The 22,338-nt window shown below is 41.4% G+C and overlaps 1 protein-coding gene across 2 annotated transcripts in view; it reads left to right on the forward strand.

Moving 5' to 3' along the window:
• Positions 1-22,338, forward strand: part of zfhx3b (zinc finger homeobox 3b) — a 288,437-nt gene that overhangs the window by 118,688 nt on the left and 147,411 nt on the right. For both annotated transcript variants that reach the window (XM_085269700.1, XM_085269704.1), the window contains one exon: positions 18,544-18,903. The gene's annotated coding sequence lies outside the window, so the exon portion shown is untranslated. The remainder of the gene's footprint in view (positions 1-18,543; positions 18,904-22,338) is intronic.

Below are 22,338 nucleotides of genomic sequence, written 5' to 3' on the forward strand. Positions count from 1 at the left end.
GAAGAAGGCTGGCATAGTGTGCATTTGTGTGATTGTTGCCTGGTATAACACAGCCTTCCCTAGCTTATGCTGCTAAACGTCCCAGACCACCAAAGGAGAGTAGAGCTGTTTAACCCGTTCGGCTTTCGATGTCGACTGCTTGGGAAGCATTGGCATCAGCAAAGAAATTAATTTGCATAAATTAGCAAGCTGCAGGCAACACCAGTCTAATGATCCACTGTCATCTCACTCTTCCATCCTCCCTGGGGAAAAGACTCTTTCTATTTAATACCACCCTGCTTGTCTGCATGTCCGCATGCCCACTCTGGGAAATATGCCAACACAGAAGCCTTGTGTCTGTTTCCCTTACGCAGAACAAAACACTTACAACGCCACAACTCCAAATATTAGTAAACACGAGGAACTAATAGGTTGCCGATGTGGGGAACACCTATTCACAGCATGTCCCTCTTCTACTGTGAAGAGGATGATGTAAGCAAGCCTGGGGACAGGACTTCCCCTTTGATTCCCTCCAGACTCTCACACTTTGATAAATAAAAGAGTTTTCCAGTCCTTGTCGATCTTTAGCAACATTAGCAGCGGTACGTCAACAATAGCAGGCTTCTGTGTTTTTGCATTTAAAAGCACGCTGTCACTCAACTAGGGAACACTATACTGTTAGACCGGCCAGCTCAAACACTTAAATACTTCAGCGCATTGCAACCGTAGATTCAAGTGGCATAGTTTATCAGTGACTTTGTAATCCAGGGAGGGGCTTTTGCTTATGTCTTGTTAAATGATGATGTATGAGATGTTTCATTGCACAGAGAATAAAATTTGCAGCGGGGAGCACAGTGCGGTGTAACTTTTTCCAGAGTCGCAAATCTTGTTGAATCAGACTAACATCTGTCAGCCATAAGAACAGGCAGTCGAAGTGACCGAGATTCAACCTCACATCTCTGGGTTGTGCGGCTTTGTCTGTCCCCCTCCCTCTCTGGCAATAACCCTGGACCCAGATACCCAAACGCTGGCCCAGACCACAATGCCTGGGCCTGCCCAAGTTCATCTTCTGTTGAGGAATGGTGTTAAAACTAATTGTGAGAGATTATTCTTGCCGCATTGCATTTTAATTAGCTCGCTTCTGTTTGGTTCAATGTGGAAAAGACCTCTTGGATATTTTAGGCCATATCCAGTTGACTAACCATGGATTCCCGTGATTATGATGAGCACACATGCACATACTGTCTGTATGTGCATGTGTGCTCATCATAATCACGGGAATCCATGGCGTTCGCAATCAAGTGTCACTCACACATATGCTGGAGAAGGATAATTACTCTTAACACATCCACAACTAGCCACAGCCCATTCATTACCATAACATGTTGTAATGAAGTTTAATCCCTCATCATGTTGTCTGTGGTCGGAGAGTGGTGTGTGGCTGTTATCCTCCGCTCCAGATGTCTTCCAGGCTGTGTCTTTTTCAATGCTGTGCTAGACTTAAGACATGGCATTCAGTCCACCACCTTTAGACATTCCCTTCATTTTTATCTCAGCTCTTTCTTTCTTTCTTTCTTTCTTTTACCCCCTTTTACTGTAAATTCATTTTGACCTCATCCATCTTTGTTTCTTCCCTCCTCCGCTATCCCATTTTTCACCTTCTGTTCCTTCTTCCACATACCCTCCCATCTCTACGAGAGTGTGTTATTTATTTCATCTGAATGCAGGGGCTCTTTGGTGCATGCTTCTCACAGAAATCAATTTCAGCTCAGACAGCATAACCAAACAAAGCACTGCACTCATTTCAGCACGGGCATAGATGTAACCCATCTCTCTCATTTTCTCCCTCCTGCTCCTTTATTGGAAGACATTTTGTTCTCACTCTGATGCCATTATGTCAATCACTGCAGACATGTGGTGATGTGTGAATGCAGCTACTAAATGAGCCATGGCAAGCAATGATCATTAGAGACTACAGAGTTTATATATGTGTTAATATATATGTCAATTTTGTTGCATATGATTGTCACCTTTCAGTCTGTGTGAATAAATGCAGGTTTTCAGTTTTTATTCAGTTTTATGACTTTTAGGGTGTGCGTGTGGGATGGCGTAGCAGTGAATTTTTTTCATTCATCATTCTCAGAATCTCCTTGTTCATACCAGACGACAACGCCGAGTGTTGGTAATAAGCAGATTTCTCTCAGTGTTGTATGAATGAGAAAGACTTGAGCTGCCCGCTCTCCTGTTTCCTTTTCTCTGCCAGCCATCCTCTTTGTACAGCCGTTGAGACCACCAGTTAATGCAGCTGCTGGATTGGCCTCTTTCCTTGCTCTGCTTTTATTGATTTCAGCCAGGCACAGAGACAGACAGAAAGAAAGGGCCTTTTCAGGAAGAAGTTAAATGGTCAAGTAGCGGGTGGAGGGTGGCTTTCACCACTTTATTGACGAGGTGGAAAAATGTCACTATTATGGAGGCCCTTGCAGCAGATAGCGAGCTGATTGGATGAGTGCCCCCAGGTCAGAGTGGAGCACGTTCCCCCTGCAGCCAAACGAGAGCAAATAAAAGGGCAGAGGAATCCGCTTGAACTGGAGGTGAGGTTTCTCTCTATCAGGCCTCTCTTTAGGCAACGTTTCTCAGGGTGTATGAGGCAAAGTGCTTGGAATTTGGACTGAGGGCCGGTCTCTGGTGGACTTCTTGCCTCTGAACTCTCTTCTCAAAGCATTGTGGGTTTGCAAGATTTTATAGCTCTTGGGACTTCCATGTTTTATGTGTTACACAAGGCCGTGATACGCACAGATGTTCAACCTGCACTACACTGCCAGGACTGCAGCTTCATAGCAGGAGTTTAGAAAAGAGCGAGAGGGATGAATTGATGAGAAATGCTTGACGATTACATGGGTCACACAGAGAGGTGGTGTGCAAGGGCAGCCGCATCCAAGACACTGAAATCAAAAAGGAATTTGGCACAGTTGCTTATGGGTGCCCTACTGGCCTGGCGTGAGTCTATATTTGACCCTAAACTGAACATAGTTAAAGTTTTGCTTAACATACACGGGGGGCAGGAACACTAGGCTCACTGTATCACAAGAGAACAGGCAGGTGTCGCTCTTTTGACTGCCTCTCGTGTCAGACAAAAAGGATTATTCATGTATGAAAATTAAAGGGAAAAACGTGACGGGAGATTTAGAAAGAGTGACTGGGTGTACAGTAGTGCACTATACAAATGAAATTAGCTGTTGAATCGGACTTGTGACACTGAGAGCCCACGACAGAGATGCAACTGTGAGTCCTGACAAATGGCCGAAGGTTCAAATACAAGCCACTTTCATGCCAGGCCTGCTGACGTCAATCAGTGTAATTAGCCTAGCACATCATCTGGTTGGCTCCTCCTAGCAGCATAAGACAGACCTCTGGAAAGGTCAGCATGCCACAGCAGAGACAGAGCAGTGCTTAATCAGAGGTGAAATGGTTTCTTTCCAAATTGATTCCAGTTAGGATCAGACAAGAGTGTACTGTGTCGAGCCACTTAAAGACTTGAGGGAAAAGCGGCAGGCGCTTTTAAGGGGGCTTTTAAAACAAGACATTAACAAATAAAAACTGTTCTGGTGACATCTGGATCAGGGCCCAAAGAGCAGTGGGCCATATGAAAGATCTGTCTGTCTGTCTCTCTATCTTCATCTCTTTCTGGTCTCTTTCCCCTGTTTCACTCAGCTCTCTCTGTCTATCTCTTTATCGCCTTCTCTGCATGAGGCACAGTATACATTCACATGTGGGTGCACATACTCAGATGAACTGAGGAAACTCATTCTGTCTCTGCGGGGAACTTTGTCCCGCTACACTGTAAAACTTGCAAAATCACTTTTTCTAATGTTGACACAAATAGTATGGAATAAATATTTTGTCTTGGTGCTCACAAAGTAAACCAAGTACCATTAATGCTGCATCCCTGAGGCATTATAACTTTTTACACCCTCTTTAAAACTCTTTTTACAACAGGCATGTCACAACCATGTATACATAGAGGGAAACATCTGAGCCTGCCCGCACCCACACACAAGCATCTGCACACTGCACATTCACCAGCTCTCTTATGCTGAATGCATAATACATGTAATGAAATAATGTTTCCAGTGGGGATGGCTGTGGCTGGGGGATGGAGATGCGCGTTGAATATCAATGTGACTACCCCCAGACTCGCTGGTTCAATTGGTGTGATGGTGGGGGGTAAATGAACATGTGGGAGTAAGAGAAGCTTTATCCCTTTGCCCAAAGCTAAAGTGAGAAGTCCACACAGAAAGAGGATGGTCTCTTCTCTGGCTCAGTCAGTCATTATGAACTTGAGATTCATATGTTCTAGCTGGTGGTCTGCATGGGGTGGGTTTAGTCAGCTGGTCTAAAAGGAAACTACCAGCTCCTGAGTATCCATTGCCAACTAATAGCACAAAGACAAACACACAAGCTTAATGGCAGAGAGGAAGGTACTGTCCTTTATATCACGGTCAGTCCTTCCACAGAACATATCCAAGCTACACGATTTTGACCTATTCTGAACCACATACTCGCCACAAAATCTCAATGAAAATCAACTGAGAGACAAATTACATTTTCTCCCGTGCCTCACCTTGACTGACTCAAGTGAGCTCATCTGTTCCAGCTTGTCAGAGTGAAGATGCTGTGTCTCTGTCAGCCAGGGCTTTGATGTTTTAAACATTACCATTAATAATGTTTTCAGGATCAAAATTAATTTCTTCCCTACTATGTCCTGTTCTCTCCATTCTGTGTTGAAGCATGCATAAATCAAGACCAGCTACCTTTGTCTTGAAATTTTGAGGTCAGGAATTTGGGATGAGACCAATCCCGAATGTGGCCAAGTAGAGTATTCTTTGTGCGCATCTCTCAGTGGCTTTGTGTGTTTTGGCTGTGCTTTTTGCAGCTTCATTACGGGACTTAAGTAGTCGTGTTTTTGATACTTGCGCCGAATATGTGAACTTGCAGCACAGAGTGTTACTGCATAGTGCAACAGTCTGTGTGTGAGTTCATGTAAACTGTCGGTGCTTTGAGGTACTTTTCCGTGACCTTTCAGTGTAACGCTCAATTTTAAGGAGAGGCTGCTGTATGGTCTAGAAAGCATGAACCTTTGCCCAAATTACTCAAACGTCATTCAGAGATGTCTATGTTTTTTACTACAAAAGTTGTAATATTGGAACTGTCACTGAGTTGGCTTTGGGTTGTCGTTCAGTGCAGGATGTGGCAGCTTTTGAATTAGTCTGGATTAGACGCTAGAGAAGTATTTTTGTGACTTCCAGATGTTCTGTTATCTATAATTCCCAGCTGTGTTCTGAGAAGTTAAATGAGCTCCAAAGTTCCTGTCCAAGTTCTGTTATACTCATCAAACTCAGGGAAATGTAATTAGTGCCTATTTGAGTTCCCATCGCCTAGCAACTCCCTCCTAAATAAACACAAATAATTCCCTTCCATTTTCATTTAGCCACACCTCTTATTTGCCAAGCACCTCCTCTCGAGTGGCTCTGGCCATACCCTTACTCTGGGGCCCTGCAATGTGAAGACAGGGTGAGGAATGTGTGAAGCATCCAAGGAAACATGAACTGCTATTTTCCCACAAGTATGAAAAAACAGAGGCTATGGTGGAATCTTTCTGACGCAGTCAGCTAGTGGGATGGCTGCTGTACATTTGGGATTTGGACAGAGGCTCAGGTCAGGGTGTTTTTAAAGCTGTAGTCTTAGGGCTTAAAGATCTAAGCTGAGACTGTGTAGGTGAGAGAGAGCTGCTGAAGAGGTTAAAACCTGATGAGTAAACCTGGATGGAAAGATAGCAGCAGTTGCTGGATAGCCTCTTTTGGGAGCGCTCCTGCTATTTCATTTTTAACAGCATCTGTGGGGCAGCCTATTAATTGTTTGTTGGCCAAACCATCATTAAAAAAGCAGACAGCAGGGTGGCTTTTACCAAGATGTGAGTGGGAGCAGAGAGCTAAAACAGGAGAGAGGATCACTGAAGAGGCCCCAAGAGGCCCTCATAGAGACCCACATGTTTACCACGCTACCGTTGGCTCTGTAATTCCTCATACATTAAGACACAAGGTTGAAAGGAATTCCCAAACACAAAAACAGAGAAAACTTCAATGAGTTTTTCTTTCCTGATCTAATTATCGCTGCCCCCATAATCGCTGTTATATTCATCATAGTGCTCCGTATTTATGGGGTCTGTTTTCATCATAGTAATAATGTCACTCTGGAATTCCCATGCAGAAGGAGAGAGAGAGAGAGCGATAGAAAGAGACACACATCAGAGTATTTCCACTATAGTAGATGCAGCCAGATATTGTTTGAAGTTAAGGAAGCCACAACAGGAGGACCACTCCACCTCCCTGCAACTGTCCCTTTATTTTGTCTGCACTATCCCCCCCGCTGTGGAGTCTACATATAATCTGTGTTGAGTTCAGCCACTACTGATCCTGGTCTTGGTGTAGACTGCATCCTGGAGCTGGCAGTGAGCCTACTTGTGTGTCTAAGGCCCATTTGAGTTTGGAAGCCCACACAAACTTATTCGTCTTCCTTTCTTCTGTTCACATTTTGCAATTTCACTACATCAAAAGCCAATTTCTTTCTTTCTTTCTTTCTTTCTTTCTTTCTTTCTTTCTTTCTTTCTTTCTTTCTTTCTTTCTTTCTTTCCCCACAAATCAGACTTGTTTTCCCAATCCTTCTCTCTCAGTTCTCCATCTCTCACTGCACCCCTCCACCCCGAACTCCCTCCAATTCCAATGGAGCCCACTACCTTCTGTTCTCTGCCCCCACAATGCTGCTCCCAGTATTTGGATATATATTTAACACCCACATGTGAGGCCTGGTGAAAGTGCCTGGGGAATGGAAAGGAAAACAAGCATGCCCTCTCTCCCGGCCCTTTAGTGCTGGCCTGCTATAAATACCTCCGGGTGGCGCGCCAGTTCCAGCACCAGTGGCATGGGAAACTCTCTCCCTCCTGTAGCCCATTGCTTGACCACTCAAGTCCAGTCTGGGAAGGCTTTAGTCAGTAGGCTGCCCCGAAGGGTGGACGGGTGGGTAGATGGGTGGTGAGGTGTGTTGAGTGTGAACGGTGTAGGGAAACAGTATGGAGCTCTGTATGTAGCAGTGATGGTCTTCCTGTTTGTTTTGTCTGCATCTCTGAGGAGTATCCCTGTGTCTCTTCCCTTTCTGCTGCACTGTCATCTTCCTTTTCAAAAGGCTTCATGTATACTGCATTTATGCTGTTTTGCCTTATGAAGATTGTATGAATATGTGCTTTTCAAACTGTTAAAAAAAAGAGATCCCCTTTTCTTCACTGCGCTGAAGCGTTTGTTATGTTACTCCCCCAAAAATTGATTTAGACTTTTCAAAGGTTTGTTCTTCACAGTGCTGTCTCCCTGTGTCGATGCACGACAGGCTCAGCTCATATTTTCAGAGTTTGAGGTAATAGTTTTAAACTGACAGACTAAACATCTCTCTCCCCAGCTGTTCCACTTCTACAGAGTAAATAGTTTTAGGTGCACAAACGCACACGTGCACGAGCTGAATGACTGTCTCAGTCTAATGATTTTTTTTCTTTTTTTTTGATTTGGGGGGTTTCTGGAGAATTTGCTGGATTTTCACTGAAAGGATATGAATGTGGGCGCTCGCGGGTCACTTTCTTATCATTACAGCCTGTGCGTCTTTGAAAAGCAGTTATCCATTATAGATGTATACAGTAGATGCAAAGCAGATACTATGCTTGCACTGTGCTAGTTCACATATTGTTTTTTTGGGGGGGTGGGGGTGTTTTAGGCCACTGAGAGCTCATGAATTAAATGCCTGTGCTGACTTAGATTGGGCCTGTTCCAGCATCAACTAAAAAGAGGTACTTGAGATCAAAGCTTTTTGTTTGGTCATTTAGCATGCTGAGTCTACAGATTAAATGTCTTTGTTGTTCCTTTTTCCTCCTCACACCTCTTAACATTCTCCCCGTGTCTCTTTTTCTATCCCTCTTTTAATACTCTTCTTTTCTCTCTCTCTCACCCCTACAAGGCTCACTTGTTATTTTTTCGTACAAGGTCCTGTAATTAAGTTTGACATAAGCACAGGGATTAAATATGTGGTTGAGGAGGGAGAGAAAGGAGCTCTGTTACAATCTCAAGGCCAGCTGTAAAATGGAACCAGATTGCGACACTTGGAGTTGGAAAGTTTGGGAAAGGAGCTTCAGAGCACAGCCAAGAGACTACTGAGACTCTGGCCAAAAAGGCTAATATTAAAAATCCTTAGGCAGAAGACTAACACTCAGTCCGATCCAATGATAATTTCTTTTTCAGCTAAAAGACTGCCATCACCTCCAGCTAAACGTTAACTGTTGTCTGTCCAACCAGATGACTGATAATTTCACCCCAGCCAAACTCTGCTGCCAAAATAACACCAGAAAGCTAAATACTGCCTAGTTAACTGCACATTTACAGCCTATGACCATAATGTATTGTTTCCCTTAACCGCAAAACAACTAATTTGTCTGCCAGTTTATATTTAGTTATCAAAGCCAATAAACTACACATTCGTATTAAAACCAGATGGTATAGTCACATGTTTTTATAGGTGCATAAGCAGCCAAATGAATTTTACAAGTGAAGAAAAAGGAGCTCACCCGTTACCTTTTAATTATAAGAACGGAAAAGTGATTGTAACTCTAAAGCACAAATGCAGCGGGGGAAACTGTTTCACATGCTATCACTCAATCACTGACACCAAATATAGAAATATAGGCTAAGATCAGCCCCCAGTGCACCGAGCGTGTCAATAGGATTTTCTTCTGTTCTGAACTCTGAGAGGTCTCACATGGAACTTTGCATTCTTAAATAACTCTGGCAAAACGCTTTAATCTTAATGAGTCTGAACAGCAAATCTCTCATCTGCAGCAAAAAGGATTAGGAATGCAGAAAAAAAGACTGCCGTTCCACTTTGATGAATTGTGTTTAGAAAATCCCTGGGCATGAAGTTCCCCCAATGAACAAAGCGTTAGGCGAGAACGGATGCTTTTAAACAACACAACTTATCTGGGAAAAACAGAACATGTATTTAAGTGAAAATACAAAAGCAGAGCTGATTCGACTCCTCTGCAAATGATAAAAGTGACTAAGTTTTTTCTTTGCTTTTTTTCTCTCCTCAATCCACTCAGCTACTTTTGGAATCAAACCTGGAGTAGCTTTGCACAAATTACGTGTATTGTGTTTTCAGTGCTTCATCAGTGTTTATTTATTCCCCGTGATGCCTTCTGACATTGTTAAGAGTAAATAAATGAATTCATAATTTTTCTTTCACCTCTTGGTAAAAGTTCTTGAAAATGGCTGATGCGCTGATGAAAAAGGAAGCTGATGAACAAAGACCGTTAAGTGCCAAGAGGTGTTGCTTCCAAAGCCGCGAGACTCTGCTGCTTCCACTGTAGTTTGCTGTGGTTTTCCTCATTGCCACCAAACTTTTTGAGTTAAGCGTGGAAGCGTAGTTACTTAAGTATGCTATTATGCAGAGGTGTTTATTTGTACTTGATTAATACATTATTGATAATATGTTAATGTAATCCAAATCAAAGCAGTTCAGCATTTACTTGATTAATTATTACTCTGTGGTGTAATTCCCCCAAACAGTCTCTCTGAGTGGTATGGGTTAGAGCAGTAAGCCTCTGGCTAGTTCAGACTGCTCAAACTACAAAGAGCCTCACTGCACTGGGACCTGCTCTGGGTTCCCCCTTTCCAACTCTCCACCCACCACCCCAAATGCCTCCAGGCCTTTGGAGATCTACCCTGGCTGATGTTTGCTGTATTTATTTTACCTTTCTGTCCAAATCAACGCCTCCCTTTGTTTCTTTTAATGGACGTAGGAAAGAGATATTGCTGATCCAGGTCAATATGGAGCATATTAATGAAAAAACACCAGATACAGTAAATAGCCTCTTGAAAAAAACAAACATATCAGAAGGCTGCGCTTTTCTATTTTATTTTATTTTGTTTTATTCCAAGTGCATAGTTTTCTTCACAGCGCAAGTCTCTGTGTTGTAGAGACATCAGCGCCTTGTGTGTGTGTATGTGTGTGTGTGTGCAGTGTAGTGATAAATATTACCATGTACTTGACCTATATTGATCCCCCACTAGGATGTGTACCCACTCCACCACGATGAGCCTAAACATCTGGTCACCAGAGTGTTTCTTTGAATGACAGATAACATCTGGGAAGACTGCTGCTATCACAGGAAACAATGTTCCTATCTCCCCCTCCCCGCCTTTCTGCCTCTACCCCCTGTCCCTCTTTCCCCTTGTCCTGCTCATAAGCACATCCCTCTCATTGATTTCCCATTAACCCCTTCTAGACTGTGAGTATCTGCCCACCCAGACAAGCAGACACCAGTGGATTGATTAACGACATAATGGCATCACTATTGCTGCCTGTTCTCATCAGTCTGACCAGGTCTGCAGACCGGCCCAGTCCATGTCCAGCTGTCTGTTGCAGTCGTCCACGTTTTTCTCCTCTTGTTATATTTTACTGTTTTCAGTCCCACTTTCCTTTATTATTGCTCCCTTTATGTTCCCCTCACTTCTCATCCACCTCAATCCTTCTGTTGTTTTTCTTCCTTCTTCCTTTTTTTCCATCTCTAACTTTGTGTCCTTGTGATCCTGCGTCCTATGCATCTTCTACCCCTCACGCAGCTCGCTGTTAATATTCACCTGGCATTCAGCCTCAGGGCACATGTGTAGAACCACCGTTTGAAACATGGTACTCGACGCTCCCGTTTGCTTTCACGATAGCATGATAAAACACACGTGTCTGTGCACAATACATCTCATCCTATGAACTGGCAGTTACATGCTGATTAGTGTCATTGAGGACAGTGTATTGGAGCTCATTCAAAGTCTGAGATGAACTGTGGCGCACACATTTAGTGGCATCAAAAAAATAACAGTACAGCTTTAGTTGTGTTCGCCGTAAAAATGGAACGCTGGTTAAAAATTGCCCACTGATGAGACTGCAACGGATGGGAAAATAAATCGTAATATGTGTGGGTGGGTGTTTTGAGATCTATGTATGTTTAGATTTTTTTCCTTTTGTTTTTAAATAGACTGTCTGCTATGATATGCACAGTATACATACATAAAAGGACGCAGTATCTGTTTCAGCATGTATTTCCTCCTTCGCTTTGGCAACTGCTTTGGTGGCAAAAATAAAGTAAATGTGTGTTTGTTAAATTGTGTTTGTGAGCCACAACGGAGGCAAGTTAGAAAAAGCCCTTCATTTAAGCATGGCGTGCCTCCATCAGTCCCAGTCTCTGATGTACAAAGAGCCCAGAGGAAGGAGCTTCACAGCTGTTTGTAAACTATGAGAACAGGAAAGGTCAACAAAGTAATGCTGTGCGTTTTTTGTAACGCATTTTCATCTCTCTCTGTTCCATAGTGAGACAGCAGGGCTGCGCCCTGCTTCAGTAGTACTGGTGCATTTAAATTACTGTTCTTGCCTGAAGAATAATGGTGAAAGCATAACCCCATTGTATTCTTTGATAAATTCTGGAAAATGCATGGTATAAGCTGAGGAAGAGGCGCGGTTTAAGGGCACAATTGCCTTGCAAATCTACCATGGCAAAGTTTTTCTGGGGGAGAGAGAAAGAGACGGGGAGGAAGAGAGTGGTGAGAGGAAGGGGAAATGTGGAATTGAGGGTTGAAGGAGAAAGAAAAGTGAGAGGGAGATGGTAGGATCCAGCACATGGGTAGAGTTGTAGTTGGAGGCGGGGGGGTCTGCATTGCAGGGACATGTGTTATCTCTGGGTGCAGAGGTCTTTGTTTGCAGGGCAGAGAGGTATAGATTTCCTCTCCATGTCAGCGCCTTTATTTAGGGCTCAGCACAGAGGGGACAATGGCAAACTAATCCACTACTGAATCAGGATTAATATTCAAGCTGAAAATATTAATTCACAGCCACAAGGAGGAAATGCAGAATGTGTCAAAATACTCAAACAAACAAAGAACAAAAAAGCCAGAGATCCTTGACCAAAAATTCCATCTCGAGTGCATTATTTTACTGCGTCCTGCAGTCTCGTCTCAGCATTCTGTTTGATTTCTGTATTAATCTTCATAATGATTTTCTATAGAAGAGCGAGAGCTAGGGGAAGCTGAAGAGCTGCATGTTGTTTTTGGCTATTCTCCTCACTAAGCTCTGGATTTAAGATCTGGATTTGAATATTTATGATAGAAAATAATGGAGGTTATAAAAATAAGTCCCTGCAGAGCTGGGCTGTAAGTTATAGGGGTAAGCAATGCCTCCCACATCAAAGAAGCCTGGAGATGTTGGCCAGTAGTCTGCTGCCTGTTGAAGCCTATAGCTCTTCATCCCGACCAGCAGAGAGTCTGGTTCTGCTGAAGATGAAGGATCCAGAAGTGTCGCTCAGCATCAGAGTCCTTACGAGCCTCAAAACAACAAGAGAAAAGAAATCTGCCATTAGGGTGACATCACTTGACTTGTTTCAAATGTAGTTTCACTTTTTTGGAGACTGGAAACAAGTGACAGCATTTTTTCAGCAGCAGGTTCTAGTTTCAACATAATATCACTTGATCCAAAAAGATGTTTTAAACATGCTGGTTTGCATTTGAAACAAGTGACATTTTGCCTTCCATTTCCAGTTTTTCCTTCTTTTTTTTTTTTTCTTGGACACTTAGATGTTAACATTGAACACTAATGACAACATTATTTCGGAGAACTGTGGAAATAAAAATGTTCTCCATTGTTCTTTTTTTCAGTGTCTGAGCCTGAAAGCTTAGCATGAACATTCACAGGCTGGGTCTGAACTGTTTGACATAAACTGTATATTCAAACAATTTATATAATTTTTTTTATATTTAATTATATATATATATATATATATATATATATATATATATATATATATATATATATATTTATTTATTTATTTTTTTTTTTTATTTTTTATTTTTTTAGGGGTGCAACGATACACAAAATTCACGGTTCGGTTTGGTTCGATACTTTGGTGTCACGGTTTGATATTTTTTTGATTCAAAAAAATGTTCATGCTTTTTTAATTTGTCATTTATTAAAATTATAAATATATATTTTAAGTCAAACGTACAGTTTTTAAATTTAATGTTGCTGAAACAACAAAGTAATAAAAAATAAATAAATCTATCTGATGGAGAAATCACTCATCTTTGGAAAAGAGAGTTTATTACAGAGAAATGGGCTCTTTCCAAAATAAAAGCTATACTATAAGCTTCTTCTGGGCTATATTCTCAGCAGCATATTAAACATATCAGGTCCCCATAAGGAGAATCGTGTGCTAACGGCTGTCTAAATGACTCGGGTAAAGTTTGTAGCATGCGTGCTTGTTGTTTTTGTCTGCTTCCACTTGTCTTTGCACTAGGATGCTGTCGGAGTAAATGTGCAGTCCTATTCATTTTGTTCTCACTAGTGCTGTCAGCGTTAATCTGAAATGACGTTAACGCCACAACAGGGCAAATCTCCGTTAACGAGCTACCGCGGATTGCCTGGTGCGTGGGGCTGGACAGCGTCAACACGTTAACGAGCTAACTGCTAACGCAGTAGTTCCCACCCATGTAATTGAGCATTGCGTGGCACATCCGACACACTGTTTTACTTTTGTCCATGACGCGCTTACCTTCAGGGTCATACTTCACATGAAGACCAAAATAGTTCCAAAGGCCAGATCTGAATGAGGGTGAGGAAGGTTCAATTTGCCATGTTGCAACGAGCTTAGCATCTGTCTTGCTAGCTTGGCCTGCGCTCAGTGGATCTGCGCTCGACAGTGCAGTCTAGGCAGAGTAGTCGAACGCAGATCCACTGAGCTCTCAACACAGACAGCATCGTCAGAAGAAAAGTTGATCAAATAAATTAAAAATTTTGTATTGTTCGATACATATGCGTACCGAACCGAAAGCACTGTATCGAACGGTTCAATATCGATACGAGTATCGTTGTACCCCTAATATATATATATATGTATATACACCTTGTATAGTATTTTTGAATTGTTTTAGAACATTAACAGTTGTTATACAAACCATAACCCAAACACACACACAGGCAGTGTAATCCCACACTGGGGGGTAGAGGCCTGTTGTAAACCAGCCTCAAAAAACCATTGTGATGTTCAAAGGGACTTCACAGAGGCTCCAACCATTGATAAGGCCTAATGTAATGAGGCACTGTAAACTTCATCTTTTATACATGGCAACATAATGTGAAAGGTCATCTTATCTTAATCCTCAAATCTGCAGCATCCAGGCCCGTGGCCCCATTTCATGAAGTTAAAGAAATAATCTTAGAGACCACTCTGAAGACGGCCCTTATTATCTTCTCCGCAAGGTCCAATCAGAAGATGTCATTAGAGTGTACTATGAATGCACTGTAAGGAATAATTATTTCTTTTTTTTTTAATCGGCCCCAATCATATCATAGAATCAGCTGGACTGTGTGCTCATGGGGAGAAGCTTTATTATGTCCAGTGATTAATCATCAAGCACTACCTTATCCCTCTTAGACACACTTGCACACTGCAGGCGTGGTTCATAGAAGGAAGATGGAAATGCATCACCTTCATCAGCATCCTGCCTACCTGATTTTTCCATTACTTTCAGTTCACCCTGTTATAAAGTAGCATACCGTCATCTTTTGCCCAATTAATGCTTTTTTTTTTTTACATGCCTTACAGTCATGATTGGATTTTGTTTAACTTATTGATCTGATTCGGGGTTTTTTCCCTTTTGATTAATCACCAACAGAAGTAACAATATGTCATTAAATTCTAAACAAATTGAGGACCAATTACATACCCAGTCAGGCTGAAGTGACTATTGTGTGAATTAATTCAGGTCAAAAAGGTTATTGTCTCAAGACTAAGTTTGGGCAATTTGTTGTTTCAGAATCCTTTGTTCTCAAACTGAAAGTGTGTCAAATGTAGACAGATTGTGAAATATTTATTCCTTGACTGCAGATCATATTAGAGTGTTATTGTTTGTTTCGTTTTGTATTCCACCCCTAATTTGCCAGTGGTACAGTTTTTTGGCAAGTCTAACAAACACACATCAACTTTAACAAAGGTAGAGCCTATCCTGTAGCTTTAATTAGAAGGAAATTGTAAACAGACGCATGCCGTTCTTTTACGGATTATCTATACTTTATGACTGAATGTTTGAAGTTATGAGGGATTCTGAATCAGCAGTGCTCGAGTGGTGCTCTTATAGGACATTGTTGTCTTCAATTATTTTCAGTTATATTCCCGTCTGTAAGAGGCAGAAGATCATTTATTATTTAAAGATGCAATCGTTGCTGTTTATCTGGGATTTTTAAAACCGGGTTATCTTTTCACATAGTTTTTTTTGATTAAATGGAACAAAGTGTAATAAAATGCAGTTTCAAATAGATGCTTGTCTCTCTAGTGCAAGAGCTCATCTGCCATTATTGTGATTTAATATGAACGGTGCCAAGCAGCTGCCGAGAGACGGGATCTAACGAGCATCAGGGATGCTTTAGTATGTACATAAAGGGTCTCACACAGACAAGCTGCCAAAGACATGCATGCAAATACACATATAGGTGCTGACTAACAATGTCATATATCTTCATCCATATGTAGTAGATAAACACGGCAAACTGAAAGACTTGCAGCTAACTTTTGCAGGTGGATTAGTTCATTTTCTTTGGAAATAATAATGATTTGAACAAAGATTTTAAATTAAGCACACTGAGATCAAACAGCAGATTTTTTTTCCTGCATGCTGTTTGTTTACCAGACAGCAAGAAGGAACAGGCTACAACACTACCCTACTGTAGTTGTACAATGCATTTTCCTACTTAATTCATTACTCTATAAAATTGGCATTCGCAGAGCTTCATCCCCAAACAGCAATGCAAAAATAAAACTTTTTCCCCATATTTTTTGCATACCATCACTAGTATCCAGTAGCTTCCCTCTTGTTACTTTTAGTACTTAACTTCACACTAAAGCCCCTGAGACCCCACTATCGGGAGATTAGGCTAGCGTCAGTTGAAGTAGACAATCTGCAATCAATACCTGTGATATAAGCAGTCTGCCTGGGTCAGGCGACCTTGCTGTACGGGACCCACAGCAAGTCTTGTAACGTCCTCATAGATTCTGGGTGACTGACCCCTGACGACCTGGGCAGATAAGGTCAGTCTGACCAGAGTGACCTAGAGCAAAGAGGCCAGTGTCCAGTCAGTCTGGCTGTCCTATAATGAAGTGGTCAGTATTGCTTTTCTGTCACTCAGCAATTACAGGAAGAGATATGGCGCCATAGATAGGTGCTGAATGCACATGGAGGCAGTAGCCACAGAATTACATTCACGAGGACCGGTAAAGTGACATGTAAACTACTCTAATATGGGCTGGTAATGACCGGGAGCAAGATGGATCAAAAGGAGTCTGACAATATCAGTACAGCTGCATTGCTTCCATGTACGCAGGCTCATGAAGCACATCTGTACAGCTTGTGGTTATTACCTGCTTTTAAATATCTAATGACTTTTTGTTAAGAAGTATAAAAACTATAAGTGTTCCTTATTGGAACCAGTATTACTTACAATGTCATATATATAACAACCACTGCAAATAAATTGTAAATTAATAGCTTAACTTTGGCAAATACTAAATTTACTGTCGACAAACAATAACATTATAATTAAAATAGTTTACTAGAATGACCCAAAGCTATAGTTAACTGTGGATTTTCTGAAAATAGTAACTTTTACTAAATGTCTAAATGTATTTTATCAGTAATCAGCCCTTGATTAAAGATGTTCCAGATTTATTAATGACATAGGTGTAGCTTGCCGAGTGAAGAGAAACCACAATGAAAGACAGACAAACATGTGTCACAGTGTTTCAGCCCTGGCCTTTTGTGCTCTTCGACACAGGTCAGGGGCTAGGAAATCCCCAGCCATCCAGCAGCTGCCATCACAGACTCATAGCATTCTTCTGTGTGCTAACTATTTAGTTGTCAGTGATTTGGTTAAGTGGAATTGACTTTTATCTGCGGTGTGCTATGGGGCTGCCACTGGCAATTCAGAATCCCCCTTCCTCAGCTCCCATCTTATCCTGGTGTCACATCCAGCACATTGCTATTGGCAGCTGAGCCAAGCCTAATCAATAGCCCAGGTCAGGGATGGCCCGCGGCTCTGCTGTGGGTGGGCTATTGATCCGACACATACACTCCCACAGGTCGCCCTGACAAACCGGGAAGTCGTGGCGTTGGACGAAGTGAGAGAGCGGGGAAGAGGGAGATGACAAATTAACAGCGCTGCTTTCTGACTGCTGTAACCGCTGACAAAATCCTGTCATGAAAATAATTTATTTATTCCCTAGCAAGGAGCGCACTGTGTACTCTCGATTTAAGGTGGCTCGAAAGGATTATTATTCGATTTGATATTTCAAATGGAAGTGATTGGATGCCGTGAAAGGCTGACCGCACATTAAAATCAAGACCAGGAGCAAAAAAAACCCCCGATAAAACATTTCAAATGCAAGCCCATCATAACCGCACAAGATGTCTGCCCCCGTCTCCCTTTCTTTCTCTTCTCTTCGCACCTTCATTTCTTTCTCTTTGCTTTGTGTATCCTCTGTTGACACTCTATCAGACCTGTGGCCAATGAGCAAGAGTCTAGTTATTTTTGTTGCAGTTTTAAATGTTGCTCCCCAAGCTCCTTATCAGCGCCACACTAAGAACTCTTGGGAACAATTAAACATGGGCTTTAACTCAAGTCTAACCACAGAGGTAAAAATAATCGCACAATGTTTCCAAATGGAAGCGGCTTCAAAAGAACTATTCAGTTATCACAAGCTGTCTGCCTCTCCCGCCTGTATTCCCAAACTAAATCTCTGTCGCTGTGGAACTATTGGAACATATGACAAGCATATTTACTCAGCTTCACAAACCAGGCCCATGTGGAATTCAAAGGCGTTTTTTTTTAACATGTTCCTTTTTTTCATTGCTGGAATTGACAGTTGAATAAATATGTACTGTCTATGAGACTTTGTTGTCGTATACTGGAGATCCTCTGCAGAACAGGCAATTATATATGCTATTACAGGAATATGTCTTGTTCCGGTTACAGGGAAATTAAGTTTCTCAGGAAATCTTTTTCATTTTTCATTTTAAAAGTCTTCAGTGGTATGAGAACAGAAATTACTCACAGCAGTTCATTTGCTATTAAATGTAATCTTGAAGTCGTAAGAGGCTGTCCTGCAGTAGTAGCATCCAAATAATTATAGATTAATTTTGTTGACTCTAAAAAGAGCTGATTAATTTTGAAGTCTTGATGGAAGTCATATTGTTCTGGTCTTTCTCTCTTGAAAGACATTTATTGTGTGCTCATATTTCCGGGATGAGGTAAAGATATTGTCGCTGCTCTTAGAAGACTGCACTGGAACTCTTTCATGGTTGTTGTGATTTTTAATTGCGTTCAAAACATGCTTCTGATGTTGTCTTTTTTCTTCTTCTTCTTCTTTGTTTCACGTTCCAGGTGATGGCGTCATTGTGAATTGCTCTTCTTGTGACCCGGGAGTCCCTAAATCCCAAAAACGTATAGCTTTGGAAAACCCTGGAAATACCTGGAATTCTAGGAGTAAATCACCAAAACTTCTTCAGGTGCCCAGGCACCAGATCTATAGCTTTACATTCTCCTTTATTATTTTTGTGAATACAAAGAAAGAAAGCCTGAACATTAGCAATAGCGTCTGGCCATCCACCATTGCTTCGACAAACCTGCTGTGACCAAGAGGGTGTGACCTTTCTGCCTGCTGACTTCAAACAGACACTTGAAACGAAAACACAGTCAGAGAGGCTTCTGTGTGTTGGAAACTCAGACCAAAAACCCCATCAGGTAAGGCTGTGAAGTCCCCCTTGCTCCTGCTGTCCAAACCCAAAGCCCTTTAACTTCTCCAGGGCTTTGAAGCTAACTTGTCCCCTCTGTATCCCTCACATGGTTAGCTCTCCCTCAGATTTGGGGTAAAGGAAAGTCTGGCTGATAAATGCCCCGCTTTCATGCTCTGCTCACCTGTTTATTCCTCTCAGATTAGAGGATCGGAATAGATTGTGGTTGTTTGGTTGATAGATGCTTATCCTAGGTTCTTCACCAGCCCCTTGCTGACTGGGCCAGTGATCAGCCAGAGCTTAGCGTTGGTGGCGTGGTTATGTGTCACACAGGCATGCTGTACAGATACATAAACTTGCAGACCATCATATGAAAATGTACAGGCCTGTGGACAGGAAATATACTTTATTTTTACACTATGACACACCTACAGTATACCCTCTCTTGCTTTCGATTACAGTTATCAGTATTCCTGTCAGTAATGGGATGTGCAAATATTCCAAGATGTGTGTGTTTTGAAGTTTAAAGGGACAAAAGTGATTTTCAGGCTGATAAAATGTCACCGCTGAGTGTGTGTGTGTGTGTGTGTGTGTGTGTGTGTGTGTTTATTGGTGCTTGTATATTGTCTTTTACTGCATGAGACTAGGTTTGTGCAAAAACGATATACAACATGGTTTTGAATCAGAAACATGCAACGGGGCACATTTGTGACGCATGTATGCATTTTTTGGGCTAACGAAATAAGCATTTCTTTTTTTTGATTGACTTTAAAAGAAGCTTTCCTCCAAGTTTCATAAGGGTTTCCCTGTTGTTGTTTTTAGAACACTGACAACGTAGCTTCACACATTGATTAAGACCTGATCCCAGGTTATCTGGACTATATTAAGTTATTCTGCTTGATAAGATAATAAGCAAACTTCTGGCTGAGCAGCATAGCATGAGTCAAATAGCGTCATATGTAAAATAAAGATTGAGGTTAAGGTTTTGCACATATGTAGCAAACAATTTCCTTTTCATCATGCAAAAGGCAAATATGTTCATCTTGGTTTGTCAACCAAAAATTAATGTATTACTTTGCACTCTGAAAACAAGCAAAATTGAGAATATAATTTGTTTATGTAATCAAGTGACTGTACTGGAGCAAACATAAAAGCAACAGGACACGCTGAGTGGCATGAGTTATGTCTTAAAGGAGTTAAAAAGATTTGTTCGAAAAGTTCAAAGTCATTTAGTAAAATTTGGGTCACTGAAATTGAATACTTAACAGCAAGTTGTTGTTTAAAAAAATAAAAAGAAATACACGGAAATGTTTTTCTTCTCCTGCATCTTTAAATGATATTTTTAGTGCTGGCAAAAATAATACACTTGAAAGCTCATGAAACAATATTTATCATCTCGGACCTAATTAAGGACGTGATCTGAAATGTATTTTCTATAAAGTCTGATTTAGGACCCACAGGGTCAGCTGCCTCACAAATAGGGCAACAATAATACAGCAGGAGTCAGGAGTGGAAAGGGCTCCAGTCTGGGGGAAAGCAACTCCCCTCCCTGGTCTGTGTGCTGATGGAGCTGTGCTATTGCCCAGGGCTCCACAGCTCCAGGGCTCCGACACTAGACCTTATTTTTCAAGTGGGCAGCACAATGTTCTGCTACTGTTGGGGTTACTCCCTTTGTGCCAGCCCTCCCCTTTTAGAGAAAAAGACATGCATGATTTCATACATGAAAGATATATGTAATTGGACAGCGGGGCCTATGCAATACATTTACAATTCTAAACAGCATATGTGAAAACCGCCTTCCACTTTCTCTCCCCGTTTCTTCCTGAGGAAATGTATTTTAACATATCAAAAATATAAGATCAGAAAACAGAGGCGACACGGGTTACCATTCTTGTTACGTGCTTTGTATTGCATGTGAGTGCGCTTTGTCGGCGTGTGGCTCTGGGAATTGTCTCATAGCATTAAGAGAAACACAGCGTATTGGGGCATCTTTTGCAATAGATGCCTATTGTGACATCCTCAGTAGTAAATCCGAAGCTGCCATTACTTGTTCGCTCTTTTTGGCTTGGGTTAGGGGTTAATATCAGCCTCGCAGTAACAAGGGAACTTGTGTCAGGATGTGATGGTTTAGTTGACAATTTAAAAAAAAATAATGCAATCAGTCGATAAAAATATAGACATAAAATATACACAGAGTAATCATTTTAATCTGTAACTGTAAAAGTAAAATGCAGTACATATGTAGAAAAAGTGGGGGGTTATACATTGCTTTAGATGCTGGTTATGTTTTTTTTAGTGAATGTATTCAAATGAACTCTTAAAATACAAAAGAAAGGGAGATGTAACTCTGTGACATTTTAAACATTTCATTGTGGAAAGCAATCCATGCTTACTTTGGCATCTAAAAATAATTTTTAAACAGTTCACAGCCCCAATGTACAGAAATCAGTTGACTGGACTGAGTGACCACTCAAAGATGCAAAGATTTACTTCTGTTGTTTAAAACTGGTCATTGAAATGTAAAAGGATTTATTATAAGCTTGAACTTTCCTTTAATTGTAACGTTCAAGCTTAATATGAGCCAGAGACTAACTTGGTGATTCCAAGATTAATTTACAAACAGTCATGAAGTGAATTAATATGTGTCTGTGATTCAACGCACTCATTTTATCCTCTAAGCTATGAAACAGAATATCACATCACTGTCGCTCATTTGACCACAGGGAAGGTATGACCTTTTGGAATTCAAAGACAGTTTTTCATGTTGATATCTTTTTGCCCTTATAAGCAGCAAAACAACTGTATAAGTGGATCAGATTCAGCCGATAACACCACAAAGTTGTAGTGATGCACAGCGTTGCAAATGATTTAGTAACTACTTATCTGACAGAATTAGAAGTGTTACTACATTGTTCCTGCTTGCTGCTAACACATCTGTCACTCTCTTGTCACTGTTTGTGTTACTGCCTGTGTGTTTTTTAACACAGTAAAAAGTAAAAGAGCCCTTTCCTGCCACCCCTCCAAACCTCCAGTGTCACATATGCAGTAGACACACAACAAAAATAAAAGTGCTTGAATTAGGTAAAGGGCATTTCTGTCACAGCAACGAGGTCAGTTGATTGCTGCACACGCGCTAAAATACATAATACAGAAGTGATCTTAGCACGATGGCAGGGCATGTGAGATGCGTGCTCCTAGTAGCAGGGATACAGGTGTCATTACTGAGCATCATCCCTGTGCCATATGCAAGGCTTCTGACTGTCTGCGTGACAGCTCCGAGTCCAAGTTGAAAAGTTCAACTTGTGAAGTTGATTTTCCTCTGAGGAATTGCTTTTATAAGCCATCTTTATGGTCATTCATTGCATTATTATACATATATATTTGCATATATATTGTAGTAACACGACACCGGTGACAATAACGCTCGTGCAGACCTCCTGGTTTA

This window comes from Mchenga conophoros, linkage group LG1 (assembly GCF_057382185.1).
Source record: "Mchenga conophoros isolate Kocher_MC1m ecotype Shallow Benthic linkage group LG1, M_conophoros_male_GT1.1, whole genome shotgun sequence".
Lineage (NCBI taxonomy): Eukaryota > Metazoa > Chordata > Actinopteri > Cichliformes > Cichlidae > Mchenga > Mchenga conophoros.